We start from the raw sequence: 15,084 nt of genomic DNA on the forward strand, positions 1-15,084 counted from the left end.
TTGCTACTGCTAACTAACAGGAAGTGGGAAGAGAAGCAGAGGATACCATGTCATTCATCATCCAGAAAAGGAGCTGGCCGGGCACAGGTTCCAATAAACCTGCTACCAGCCTGAGTAAGTGATTTATCTCTCCTGAGATGGCCTTGTGCAAAATCTTCAGAGCAGAGGCAGAAGTTAGGACAAGCAGTATGTTTTAAGGCCTTCTTTCAGGGGAGGAGTAGGGGCCAGGAGTTTGAGAAAACTGCTTCCTGAGGAGCAAGGCCTTAAGCAGGAAAGTAAAGTTCCTGGGATTTGAATATGGTGAGCATCCTGGTTAATGGAGTTCATAACGACCACTGGGATACACACAGTTATTCTACATCTGCTTGTAAAGGGCTTAACCAACCAGCGTGAAAATATATTGTGTCCCACCTGCAGCAAGACTGACCACATAAGTGATTAGGCAAATACTTCCCTCCCTCAGGTAGAGGCCCAGATGATACCCCACCCCAACCCTGCCAAGGAGAGGGGATCTGAGGCTGTAAAGCGAAAATCCTGACTGGGTTTGGGTCAGCATGGCTGAGGGAGAAAGCTTAGATCCAAGCACCTGATATGTATCAGAAACTAGTCACTATAGATAACAGATGCAGAGCCAGGAAGTCAGTATCCAAAGAGGAAGCTTGACTCTAGAGATTCAACCATTCATCTGAGTCAAGCCAATCCCCTAAAGCTTTGGGTCTGTTTATTGCCTCTGCACTTGATACTGCACAAATAGGGTTACCTGAAGCATCTGTCAAGCACTTTGCTGCCTCCACACACCCCCCACCCCTTGTCAGGCTCTGATGTGCGCAATGGACCCAAATTGAAGCATCTCCAGGTCATCATTTTTTTTCCTCTGAGATCACATGAATTCTCTTCCACTAGTGATTTAGGTGTGTGCCTCATTTGGTACCTATTTGCAGAGAATTTTGATTCTGGTCATCACAAGAAAAGCAAGACCCCAACCAAGCCTCAGTTGGCCCACGTTTCTGAAACTCTGCCTCATTTCAGCTTCATGTTCCTCCCAGGATGAGCTCATTGCTTCTCATCTCCATACCACGCTAATAACTCAAGCCCGGACCCCTCTTTTTGGGGGGCCAGAGGGTGGAACCAAACTCCTCCCAAAACCGAATCCTTTATAGACTTTCAGCTCATTCCACTTTGCATATGCTGCTCTACCTGATTTCCACTCCTCAGAACAAGATGGCCCTGCACAGAACGAGAGACCTCTGCCCTCTTACCCAGCTTTCCTGCCTCTTTTCCTGTGTTGTCTTTCTCCACTAGATTGTAAATTCCTTGAGGACAAGCACTGTCTTTCTTTTTCCCATGTGCATACTTAGTACTTAGTACAGTGCCTGGCACATAGTAGGCACTTAATAAATGTTTATTGAGTTGAGTTGAATTGACTATCCGCAGAGTAGTTTTATCAGCAGGACCTAGTACAGAGGCCTGTGCCTACTCACTCAACAGCAGATAGTACAGGAAACAGCAAATGGGTCCCACTCTTTGCTAGGTATCATCTCCACATATTCAACTACCTCTGCTAGTAGTAGTAGTAGTAGCAGCAGCAGCAGCTAACATTTGTAGAGCACCTACTATGTGCTAGACATTGTGCAAAGTGCTTATGTTATCTTATTTGATCCTCACAATAATCCTGGGAGATCAATGCCATTGTTATCATTACAGCTGGGGAAACTGAGTCAGACAGTGGTTAAGTGACTTGCTTAGGATCACACAGCTAGAAAGTATCTGAGGCTAAATTTGAACAAAGGTCTTCCTGACTCATGGCCCAGCACTCTATCCACTGCACCATACACAGTTATCCAGTATGCCAGCATTAACTCGTGACTATGTTTGCATAGCACCCTTCTAAAAAGACTGTGAGATCCAAAGTCCTGTAGCTCTGGACAGCATTCACCCCTCTCTCTCTCTCTCTCTCTCAGTATAAGAGATGTGATCATCACAGTCACAAGATTCTGCCACTATCCCAAGAGAATACTGTCTTCATGGGGTTCCCTGGAGAGAGAGAGGTCCCTTTTGGGGGCCCCCCTATTATATATACGTGGTCAAGCACCAACCTCTCTTTGCAGTTCTGGGTTAAGGAAGCAGTGGGTGGTCAGAATTGGAAGTCAAAACCACAGCAATAAGAATTGAATTGCTACAACAGATATAAACAGGTTTTCCCAAGATGATTCTAACATTAAGTTTACCCAGAGAGTCAGCTAGGTGCTACCGTGGATAGAACACTGGGACTAGAGTCAGGAATACTAGAGTACAAATCCTGTCTCAGACATGTTACTACCTATGTGACCCTGTCTGCCTCAGTTTCCTCATCTATAAAATGGGGATAATAATAGTACCTTGCTACCAGGCTTGTTGTCAGGATCAAATGAGATATTTGTAAAGTGCTTGGCATAGTGCCTGGCACACTGTATGTGCTTGAGGAATGCTTGTGTCCTTCCTCTTATATCATGCCAGGTATCACTATTGTTTTGGTCCTTTGCAGCAATTACTGTCTGCAGTTTAGCGGGCCTCACCTATCCTCTAAAGGAGATTGCAAGACCTTTAAGGATAGTGACTCTGTCTTACCCCTTTCTGTAACCCCAGTACCCAACCCTAAATGCCATATATGTCCAACCTGGGCACGCTGTCTTCTCACCTATTGACTGACTAACTGGTATCCACATGCTACGCTCAGCTGCTTGAGGGAGGCATCGAATGTGAAAACTTGCCCAAAGAGTAGTGGATCGGCAGACAGAGAAACTGGATTCAAATCCCATCTCCACCAGTTGCTTGCTTTGTGACCTTGGGGAAATTACTTAACATCCCTGGGCTTCTGTTTCCTGATCTGTATAATGAGAGGGTTGGATGAGATGAGACCTTAGTTGTTTTCTAGTTCTCTGTATTGGATCCTATAACCCTCCCCTTCATCTTCACACCCCCTTCCAAACACTCCACTCTCCACCCCGCTCCTACCACCGGCAAAATGTCTCATTTCCTCCAACTGTACTCTCTGCTTTCTAAAGAGCAGCAAAAATAGCTGCTAAGCTGGTCTAGCCTAATGGCCAGAGTTTTAATGTATTATAATTAGGAAAGGGTTAGTTCACCCTTCCTCTGGCTGGCAGATAACACATGCATTTTAATAGCGACCTTCTGGAGATAATACTTTAAGTCAAAGGAGTGATTAATGATGGGAATTCCAAGCTCCCCAGCTGGCTGGGTGAGAGGGAAACACTGCAGCTGGAGGGAGGCAGGAGAGGGCTTTCTATGCCCCTCCAAATACAATTTGTAGACGACCACCTGCTCTGGCTACATGGACAGGCAAGCCCTGCTGACATATACAAATACAGAAAATGGAAGACATGAGTACATTCATTTCCCAGGCCCTTCTGCTTTCCACCCCCACACTTGTGGACATGAGCAGTAACCTCAATTAAGATCAATCGTTGGCTTGGAAGATTTTTGGTTTAAATCAACCATGTCTTTCTCTACCCAGCAAGGTCCTTGAAAAGGTAATGACCTCAAAGGAGGAGAAATTAACCACATCCCTAGGTAATAGATTCTGAACTTTCAGAGATTTATAGCTACTTCTTCCATTTAAAGATACTCAGCTCAGCAAATTCCAGAGCTAAGTAGAAGCAACAATTACCAGTCTTCTATCTAACTGAAAGACACTTGAACCTGGAAAATAAATAGGAGGGTTTTTTTTTAATATAACTAGTGTGAACAGCAGAAAAATAACACTTTGCCAAGGGGACCTTTGCTGTCACAGGTTTTATCCTGACTTTGCTTACCCAGAACAAAGACACTAGAGCAGTGAGTCACAGTCCTCCTCATCAGTAATCAGGAGGTCTAATGCTGAACTTGGATTCAGGAAGATATGAGTTCAAGTTCCACCTCTGACACTTACTAGCTGTGTGACCATGAGAAGCCACCTAATCTCTGTGAGGCTCAGTTTCCTTGACTGTAAAATAGGGAAAATAATACTCTTAGAACCAACCTCAGAGGTCATTGTGAGGTTCAAATGAGAAACTATATAAAAGATGATGTAAAAGCAATGATTATTATTACTATTACTATTATTAGGTTTAGAAATTTGCCATGCCCTTTACACACGGTGTATCACCTGAGCCTTACAATGACCCTTTCAGGTAAGTTGTTGGGGCATCAAAATCCCCATTTTACAAATGAGGAAACCAAGTCAGTGAGGTGTTATCACCTACCCATAGCCACAGAACTAGTAAATGTCAGAGGTAGAATTTGACCCTAGATATAATAATGAGAAGCAGGAGAAGGAGAAAGAGAAGAAGGAGGCGGAGGAAGAAGAGGAAAAGAAGCAGAAGGAGGAGGGAGAGAGGAGGGGGAGGAGGGGAAGGGGGAGGGGGAGGGGGAGAAGAAGAAGAAGAAGAAGGAGGAGGAGGAGGAGGAGGAGAAGGAGAAGAAGAAGAAGAAGAAGAAGGAGGAGGAGGAGGAGGAGGAGGAGGAGGAGAAAGAGGAGAAGAAGAAGAAGAAGAAGAAGAAGAAGAAGAAGAAGAAGAAGAAGAAGAAGAAAGAAGAAGAAGAAGAAGAAGAATTTACATGGCACTTTAAGGTTTATGAAATGCTTTAAAAATATTATCTCATTTTATCTTTACAACCACCTAAGGTCACCCAGTCAATAAGTGCTTGAGTCCAGGTTTGAACTAAGGTCTCTCCAATTTCAGTTTCAGAACTCTATCTGCTGCAAAACCCAACCACCTATCACCTACTCAGAACATTTCCTGCCCCCCTACCAGTGTAATTACCATCCTCCCAGTCACCTTAGTTCATTTTGAAAGCTTGTTCTCAGTTCAAACTACATATAAATAGATTAGATTTTTTTCTAAACACTGGATTAATGCCCACAGAATGCAAACTTCTGATTCTTTGACCTATTTCCTCATTCTTCCACCTACTTGAATATTTACTTACATAACCTTAAGAAATTTACTGACAAGATTAAAAAAAAATAGATGGTTGTAAGAATTTTATGAACTTTGATCAGGGGACTCTCTCTCTCTGTCACACACACACACACACACACACACACACACACACACACACACCCCACCACCACCACCATCACCACCACCAACAGCTTTTTGGTTAGAAGTAGGTCTATTATAGTTCCCCCAAATTTTGAGCTCCCCAGAATGTGGTTGTGAGTGGCAGGGAGAAACAATGGGAGCTGATAGGAGGGAGAGTCTATAAACTTGAGGGTGAAGCAGTTCCTACTTTTGCCACGGTCAAGTTGGATTTTCCATTGCAATGTACTAAAGACACACAAAAATAGAGTATGTGGGTATATAAATGGAGTAGTAGGATTGGGCCTGGGATTTGATTGGAATAGGGAACTCCAAAAGGCTTAATTACCCTTCCTGCAGCTAATTAACTCCTGTTTTGCAGTCTGGAGTCTTGGAGTTGACTGAGGCATTGATAGGTTGGGGCAGCTAGGTGGCACAGTGGATAGAGCACCGGCCCTCAAATCAAGAGGACCTGAGTTCAAGTCTGACCTCAGACCAAACACTTGACACTTACTAGCTGTGTGACCCTGGGCAGTCACTTAACCCCAATTGCCTAAAAAAAAAAAAAATTGGGACGATAGGTTAAGGACTCTCCCAGGGTCACATAGCCAATATGAGTCACAAGGAGAATTTGAGTTTATACCTTCCAGATTTTGAGGCCAGTTCTCTAGCTGCCACACCAAACTGCTTCAGGAACAAAGATATCATGCAAAGGATCTACAATGTCACAAGCATAGGAGATTCTACAGTGTAGATAAGTCCTGGGGCAGCTAATGTCTGGAGTCAGGATGATCTAAGTTCAAATCTGGTCTCAGACACTTACTATTTGTGTGACCCTGGGCAAGTCACTTAACCTGTTTGCCTCAGTTTCCTCATCTGTCAAATGAGCTGGAGAAGGAAATGGCAAACCACTCCAGTATCTTTGCCAAGAAAACCCCAAATGGCAACCCGAAACGACTGAACAACATCAATGTAAGTCCTAGGGGTTACACAAATAATAAGTGTCTGACACCAGGGGTAGGGAGTTGAACCCAGGTCTTCTTGAAGCTAAACCTAGAAATCCAGTGACTATGCCACACTGCTGCTACATGTCAACAAGTCAGTAAGCACTTATTAAGCACCTACTATGTGCCAGCCACTGTGCTAAGCCCTAGGGCTATAAAGACAAAAAACAATTCACGCTCTCAAGGAACTTATATAGGGGAGACCACCTGCAAACTCTGCACATACAAGGTATAAACAGAATAAACTGGAAATAATCTCTAAAGGAAAGTGTCACACTCTTCTGTCATCCTCTGCATCCATCTATCCTCTGGTGCCTCATCGTGGCATGATGGCCCCAGGTTCTTAAAGGCAAAACCTGTGGAGGGCTGAGCTCTAGCAAATCCTACTAGGTGTTGGGAACATCTTCAATACAGGGTTGGATTGTCTGGCTACATTCCAAGCTATGTTCAGAGAGTCTCATAACCAGGCTGGTCACAGGGGGATGAAGCAATCTTCAGGGCTTCCACTTTATAAATATTGACTCAATCGAGACAAAGTAAGCTAATAGAAAGAGTGCTAGATCATCGTATCCGGGCCTCAATTTCCCCATCTATAAAATGAGAGGAATGGACAGGGGTGGGCCCTTTAGGTCCTCAAGGGTGACCCTTTGACTGAATCCAATCTTCACAGAACAAATCACCTTAATAAAAGGAGGGCTACATGTGGCCTCAAGGTCTCAGGTTCCCTATCCTTGGATTAGATGGTCTCCAAGTTCTCTTCTATTTGTCGAATGAGGGCTTACAAATGTAAGGGAGTGCCCTTCAGACTGCTTTGTAGCTGGTTCTGCCTGCATAATAAAAATCCAGAAATTGGGGCAAGCAGGTAGAACAGACAGTGATCTCCCCCCCCCACCATGACTTAACTTACCTTTGTGCCTTTTCTTTGATTACTATGTACATGGAAGAACAGAACGGACTTAAGGTTCAAAAACTGAGGAATCCCAAATCTCAGAACTACTTGGTAGGTGCTGAGCAAATAATCATGACCTGATTTATTATCTAACATTCAGAGATAATGGTTTTAGTGGATACATATCCTCCAAGTATCTGGAACCAGCAAAGTTGAAGAACTAGATGACCTCAAGGGCCATCTAATCCAACACCCTCATTTTAATAGATGATGAAGCTGAGTCCTAAGGACATTAGGTGACTTGCCCAGGGTCACACAAGGAATATCTGAGGTGAATTGGAAGGTTTCCATTAAGAGAGACAGAAAGACAGAGACAGAGACGTGGATTTAACTTGCAAAGTAGCTGCTGCAAAATGCTGTAGGGACAGTATAATTGGATATGAACCAGTTCATAGAATCATAGGTTCACAAGATTTGGAGTCATGTGGAACCTTAAGGATAGAGTCTGAGGTCTCTTATCCTGAGGTCTCTGACCTTAACTTGAGTGTTTTTTTAAATATTTTGACAATTGTTGATCAAATTGACTTCATTTTTCATCCCATATATTTTACTTTATGCATTTAAAAACATGATTCTGATAAGGGATTTATAAGCCTCACCAGACTGCCAAAGGGGATCATGGCACAAAAACATTAAGAACCTGACCCTTTCATTTTAGAGAAAGAAATCGAGGACAGGCAAGAGGAAAATGGCTTGTCCAATGTCACACCAGTAGAGTTGATCTTTTTCAGGGAAATTTCAGAGAAAATTCAGGTCAAGCGCCTGCAAGGTGGACAGAGAGGAAGGAAGGAAGGAACGAAGGAAGCGTCCAACGTGCTGACTCCGGCACTTGGAGCATCTGCCGTTAATCATGCCATAGGCACTCAGCCGTGATTTAGGAGTGCCCATGATTGGCCACTTTAATTGCTGTTTCTCCACCGCCAGCGATGAATGCTGGGAGAGCAGATTCATCAGAGGGAGAAACCAAGCAGGACGTGACAGCTTTGAGAAGCTGGGAGGATGGCATCTGGAAAGAAAATAAGCCGTCTTTAAAGGTAGATTCCTGTCCCCAAGGATAATGATTCTCATTTTTGCCATTAAGAGGAAACAAACAGTTACTCTGGTGGGATTTCAAGGACTTTCCCTTTCCTTCAGAAATGTCCATCACAATAAAACATGTTTCTAACCAGGCATTTCTTACCTGCTTTGAGAGATCTTCTACTTAATAGGGCAGAGGGAGGGGGCAGGAGAGGAATATTCACCCAGAGGGAGATGAAGTCTGGTAGGAATCAGAGTGGTGCACAGAGAAGACCACTGGGCTACTGGAAGTCCAGAGTTCTGAGTTCTAATCTCAGGCAACAAGGAAAATTAGAAAGAAAACTTCTTAGAGTCCATAGAGATTGGGGATTAAATCCTACCTCTGACCCTTGTTGGCTAAGCAATTACAGGCAAGACATGCCACTTTTCAGCACCTCAGGATCTGAGTCTCAGTATCCTCATCTCTAAAATGGGATAAGATTATCCTTAGCATCTTTTTCACAGGTTGTTGTCAGCCAAGATGGGAAACTGCTGAGAATGTGCCCTGCCTATTCCCAGAGGTAAAGTAGCCCTGCTCCTCTGATGCCCAGCCCTATGACAATTAGAGCTAGTTGGTTATTAGAGCTGATCAAAAGTAAAACGGGCTGGCAGAGGAGGTTATGAAAAGTCTCTGTCGCTGTTACTGTCTCTCTCTGTCTCTCTCTTTGTCTCTGTAAAGTCTAAAGGATCATTTCTTTGTCAGCTATGTTGCAAGGAGGTTAAGTACCTGGCCAGAATGAAGTGACGTTCTAGGTCTCTGGGATTCTGGGATGGCCTAGGCAATGAATGAGCTCTCTCTGGAGTTGGAGCAAAGCATCTCAGGGACTTTATAGTCAGAGGATTGAGTCACTGTGCCCCAGAAACATCTCTGGCATGAATCATTCCTCTGTCTCTACTGCTACTGTTTCTCTGAGGCCTCATTACCATCTATTTGGCTTATGATAATAGCCATCCTGACTGGTCTTTCCATGCTCCAATTCATCTTTCACAAATTGACAAAATAATCTAGGACGGCTAGGTGGCAGCATAGTGCACCGAGCACCCCTCCTGGACTGAGGGAGATCTGAATTTGAATCCAACCTGTATGGCTCTATAAAGACAGACAGACTTACAGAGACGAAGAGAGAGACAGTAACAGCTACAGAAAAACGAAGACAGAGAGTTAACTTGCAAGTCACTTCACCTCTGTTTCCCTCAGCTTCCCAATCTGTAAAGTGGAAATAATAGCATCTACCTCTCAGGGTTGTTGTGAGCATCAAATGAGATCATATTTGTAAAATTCCTACTTCACTGCTTGGCACACAGTAAGCACTAAAAAAAGTTATTATAAATATTATTATAATAATTATAAATATTATAATTTATAATTATATATAATATATTAATATAATAATATATAGTTTATATAGTATATATAATAATATAATTATAAATATAAATATATTATAATAATAAGTATTATTATAAATAGATGGACGGATAAAGCATTTTTTAAGCACTTCCTATGTGCTAAGCCCTAGGGATACAAATACAAACAAGCAAAATATAGTCCCTAACCTCAAGAAGCTTCTATTCTAATGGGGAAAGACAATACACAAAGGGGAGAATGTGACTCACTGCATGATGTGGAGTGGAGATGACTGGAATAAGATGGCAAAGGCTGGCTTTCAGACTGGATGAGGTGAAAGCTCACCTATCAATGCCCAGCTTCTCAGAGGCAGAGTCCGAGTGTCTGGTGGGTAGAAGAAGAGAATTAGGGCTGGAGTAGAGGCATCTTGGTGTGAAGATAGGAAATGAAGACTCCTGGGAGTGGAATGATAGGAGGTGAGCCTGGAAAAGTAGAGTCCATACCACATTACGGAGGGTCTTAAATACCAGACAAAGGAGTTTGAACTTACTGGACAATAGAGGAGAGTCAGCTAAATGGCTGGGTGGATAGAGTGCTGGTCTGGGAGTCAGGAAGACTTGAGTTCAAATATGGTCTCAGATATTTATTAGTTGTGTGACCCTGGGCAAATCACTTAACCTCTGTTTGCCATAGCCTCTAGAGAAGGAAATGGCAAACCACTCCTATATCTTTGTCAAGAAAATCCCATGGACAGTATGGTCCATGGGGGCCCAAAGAGTCAGACACAACTGAACAACAAGAAAAAGACAATAGGAAACTACTAAGGATTTTTCAGCAAAGGTCTTCCTGACTCCAGTCCCAGGACTCTATCTACTGTTTCTATCTATCTAGATATCTATCTACCCAACTCCTCTAATCAGTAATGACTTTCCACTGCTGCACTCATCTTCATAGTTTTATTTAGTAGTTTTATAATTCACTTATGACACATTATAGTTACCTGTATCATTGTCATGTTCTCTTACAAGATTTTTAGCTCTGTGCAAGGCAGAAAGGTTGAGAGATCATAGGTTGAGAGATAGGTGGGATCTTGGAGGTCCAAGCCCACTGATTTTACAGATGAAGAAACTGAGGCCTGCAGGTTACAAGTGAATTGCCCAAGGTCCCATAGTTTCTAAGTGGCAGAGGCCGGATTTGAACCCAGGGCCTCTGATTCCAGTTCTAATCCCCACCCTACCATGCTGAAGGTCACTACATCTAAACTTTGCATCTCTCCCCAGGACTTAATACAGTCTACACAAAGCAGTTGCTTAATTAATGTCTGCTGAATTGAACTGAATGGATCTGGTCAAAATGAGTAAAAACTCCAAAGGAAATGGTGATTATCAAATCTGTCTGCTATTTGCTAAGTGTTCTCTAAAAAGATTTTCCCAGTTCCAGGAGACTATAAACTAGTTAGCAACTCAACCCTAATTAATAACCCCATTATGAAGATATAAACTTCTATATTTTTATTCTTTATGATGTACTTAACACTGATTTCCCTTAAATGGCTGCTCCTAAAAACTCAGCTTCCTCCTTCCTCTGTTCCTCTGTCTTCACAGCTGCTTCCTAATCTATTCATATCTTGCTCATTCCCACCCTCTCAGTTACCTCCTAGGCCCTCCCATTGTTGTTGCATTCAATCCTTCCCTCTAGAAATTAGGTGGAATTTGAGAGCTGAATGGGACCTTGGAGCACGTCCAGATCAACTGACCTTCTCTCTCCAAATGAGAAAAAGAAACTCAGGGAGGTTAGGGAACTTTGGTAAAGACCTCACAGTGAGTTAGTGACAAACTGGGCATGGATATAAGTTTCCTTCACCTGTCTCCAATTATCTGTTCTATTATAATGTTCAAGGGGTTAAATTGGCTGAGAGTTAAGGTGATTAGGGTGGGCCTGGGCAAGAATCAGAAAATCACTTTGATAGCTAAGTAGAGAATGAACTGGAGTGGGGAGACTTAAGTTGGGGAGACCAACCCACAGGCTATTTTTGCAATAATCCAAGCACGAAATGATGAGGGCTTGGACCAGGATGGAAGCAGTTTCACACAAGAGAAACAGGTATAGTCAAGAAATAGGGGCAGCTAGGTGGCTCAATGGATAGAACACTGGCCCTGAAGTCAGGAAGACCTGAGTTCAAAGCCGGCCTCCAACCAAACACTTGGTACTTACTAGCTGTGTGACCCTTGGCAAGTCACTTAACCCCAATTGCCTAAAAAAAAAAGAAAAAAAAGAAATATTACAAAGGCTGAATCAACAGAACTTGAATTGGATGGTGGGGGCAGAGGAAATTGAGAGGGAGTGAGGAAAAAACTCTTATTCTAATATATCTCAACAATAAAAAGAGCTTTGGTCTGGGAGTCTGAAGAAGTCTGGGATAGAATCCTGCTTCCAAAACTATCTAGCTGTTTGATCCTATGCCAGCCATATAGCCTCAGTTTCCTCTCTTGTAAAATGAGACTAATGACAACATGAGGATGTTGGGAGGGTCAAATGAGATAATATATGTAAAGCCCTTTGCCAATCTTAAATGTCAGCTATTATTTATTCCTGCACGTGTGATTGTTGCTAAGGGACCAATTGATGCAAATTAGGAATAATAGGAGCTCTAACTTTAAAGGGCAAAGAGACAAGGTTGAGAGGAGAAATCCCTATCCTCTCATTAAGAAAAACACAATTGCCAAGATAGGGCTTATGAGTCTGTCCTTCTTTTTCCTGTCCTTGGCCCCCATGAATGGGAGAAGAAAGAGGCTTTCAAACAGGAGGGAGCTGGAACCCACCTCCAGGGAAGATATCCCAGACAATGTAACATCAGTAATAGGCTGCAAAGAAGGACCACAAAAGAAATTATTTTAGCAGCTGGAGTGGGAAACTGAAGTGCTTTGACAATGGCGAACCAGAAATAGGAACGGAGATGAGGACCTTTGATAACAAAATGGCCTGAACCCTCCAAACACAAGAGAACTCTGGACTCAAATTATGGACAGTCAGAACGAACCGAATAAAGTACAGTTATCCCTGCCACATCGTGATTTTCCCCATAGGGGTTTCAATATATCACTGGTTGGCATAAGAAATTAAATGAGAATTTGGGGGGAGTTTTGCTGAAGCCACAAACAACACATGAGAAAGAAAAAGTTTAAAAACTCAGAAATGCATAAAATAAGTTCATAGTATTGTATAATATCAACCCAAATTTTATAATAAGATACTGTAAACACCCTATAAAAGCAAAATTCAAACTTCTTCTCTGGTACAAAAAGAGGGCCAAAATATTTTACATGAATTTTCCAGATCATTAGGGTGCTATGCCCCTTAACCCCCATGATGTGGAAGGGATAACTGTATTCTATCAAACCAGGCTTAACTTAAATAGTTCTTGTTAACACTTAAGCATTGGGGAATACAGTACCTAATCATAACTAGATGTTCATAGTTCTTTAAATGAATCTTTCTCTAATTGTGTATCTCTTTTGGGTATAATAATTCTAATGACTGAATTTAGCTGGTTGAACAAAAGCTGCGTATTTTTAAAAGTCACAACTGAAAGGAGAACTATGCTAATAACCCTCTCAGTTAATCCATATGGGAATCATAATGAGAATCATAATTTCACATAGGAATCATAATTTGAGAGTTGGCAGAGACCTGACTGTCCATCTAGTTCAGCTCATACCCAAAAGGAATTACCACTATTAATTACCAAACAAGAGAGCATCCAATCTTGGCCTAAAGACCTCCAAGGTGGAGGAGCCAACCACCTCAAAGCCAGACCCAGCATCTTTGGACAGCTCCTCACACGGAATAGAAACTTGCCTCTTTGTAACCTCCAAACATTGCTCCCAGTTCTGCCCTCTAAGGCCAAGCTGAACACATTTTATCTGTCCTCATCTTTTAATTACTCAAAGATCCTTAGCATTTCCATGCTAAACATGCCTAGTACCTCCAATTGGTTCTGATTGAATGCCAAGACCTCAATGCCCTTTGCTGTTCTGGTGATCCTGTCCTTGACTCTTTCCAGTTTCTCAATGTCCTCCTTAAACTGTGATGCCCAGAATCCAACACAATATGCCAGATCGTGTATGATGAGGGCAAAATATAGTGGGATTCTCACTTCTATGTTCTTGAAAGGAATGCAACTTAATACTGCATTATCTTTGCTATCTGTCACATCACTTTGATAACTCACACTGAGCTTATAGTCCACTAAAACCCCCAGATCTTTTCAGAACAATTTCTGTTTATCCATTGCCTCTTCCATCTTTTACTTGTGGATTGGTGTTTTTTCCAACCAAGCGTAACACTTTGTATTTATCCCTATTGAATTCTATCTAATTGTTATTCAGTCTTTTCAGTCATGTCTGACTCTTAATGACCCCATTTGGAGTTTTATTGGCTGAGATACTGGAATGGTTTGCCATTTCCTTCTTGAGTTCATTTTACTGATGAGGAAACAGAGGGAAACAGGATTAAGTGACTTGCCCAAGGTCACACAGCTAGTAAATGTCTGAGGTTGGATTTGAACTCAGGTCTTTCTAACTCAAGGGTAGGGGAGGACAGATACTTCTCTTCAAGCAAAGGTTTGGTGTCTGGCTACCTCTTGAATATGCTGTAGAAGATGTTACTATGCAGACGCAAGGTGAACTCAATGACCTATGAGGCCCCATCCAACTCTGAGGGCTGTGATTCTAACTGAAATCTTTTCATATCTTTTAATGGACCCAAGCTGCAAGGAGTCTGTTAGCCATTCCCTGTGAATTTTGAGGTGCTCTCCATGAGTCTAATTCAAATCATTTTAGCCATTTACCATCATTTCAGCACTGACTCACAGACAGCTCATCCTTCATCTTTAAATAACGTCAAAGTTTATTTCAGCAATAAAGGTTTAATTTCCCATAGACTTCTAAAGATTGTATTCTTCGTGTGTGCACGAACTCAAGAATCTGGGTCTTTAGGAATTTATTTTAAAACCTGGAGAGTTCTCTAAATGGCAAGTGTGAGGAGATCAGATTCTATTAATATTCAAAATTTATCAGTTTGCTTTATTTTCTTTCTGTGTGTCTCAGTTTCCTTATCTGTAAAATGGAGATAATAATAGCCTCTGTCTCTCAGTGTTTTTGTGAGGATAATATAAGATCATAATTGTGAAGTGCTTAGCACCATGCTTGGCATATAGTAGACATTAAATGTTAGTTATTATGATAAATGATAATAATAATAATAGCATCTGCCTCACAGAGTTGATGCAAGTATCAAAGGAGTTAACACATGCAAAGTGCTTTGCAAACCTTAAAGTCATGTATGAAAATTAGCTATTATCATCATCATTATCATTTTTAACGCAGCCAAATGGAGTAGTAGATCAAGTATTGGATTTACAGACAGGAAGACCTGATTTCAAATCCTGCCTCTGGCACTAACTAGTTACATGACCATGGACAAGTCACGTAACCTCTATCAGCCTCAGTTTCCTCATCTGTAAAAATGGAGTAATAATAGCGCCTGCTTCACATGTTTCTTACGAGGATCAAATGAGACAATTTTTGTGAAGTGCTTCGCAAACTTTAAGAGGATAAGTAAATGCTAGCTATCATTATCATGTTAAGTTCCAATAGAGGCCTTTGC

Source organism: Vombatus ursinus, unplaced genomic scaffold (assembly GCF_900497805.2).
Source record: "Vombatus ursinus unplaced genomic scaffold, bare-nosed wombat genome assembly UNPS02014847.1, whole genome shotgun sequence".
NCBI classification, from domain to species: Eukaryota; Metazoa; Chordata; class Mammalia; order Diprotodontia; family Vombatidae; genus Vombatus; species Vombatus ursinus.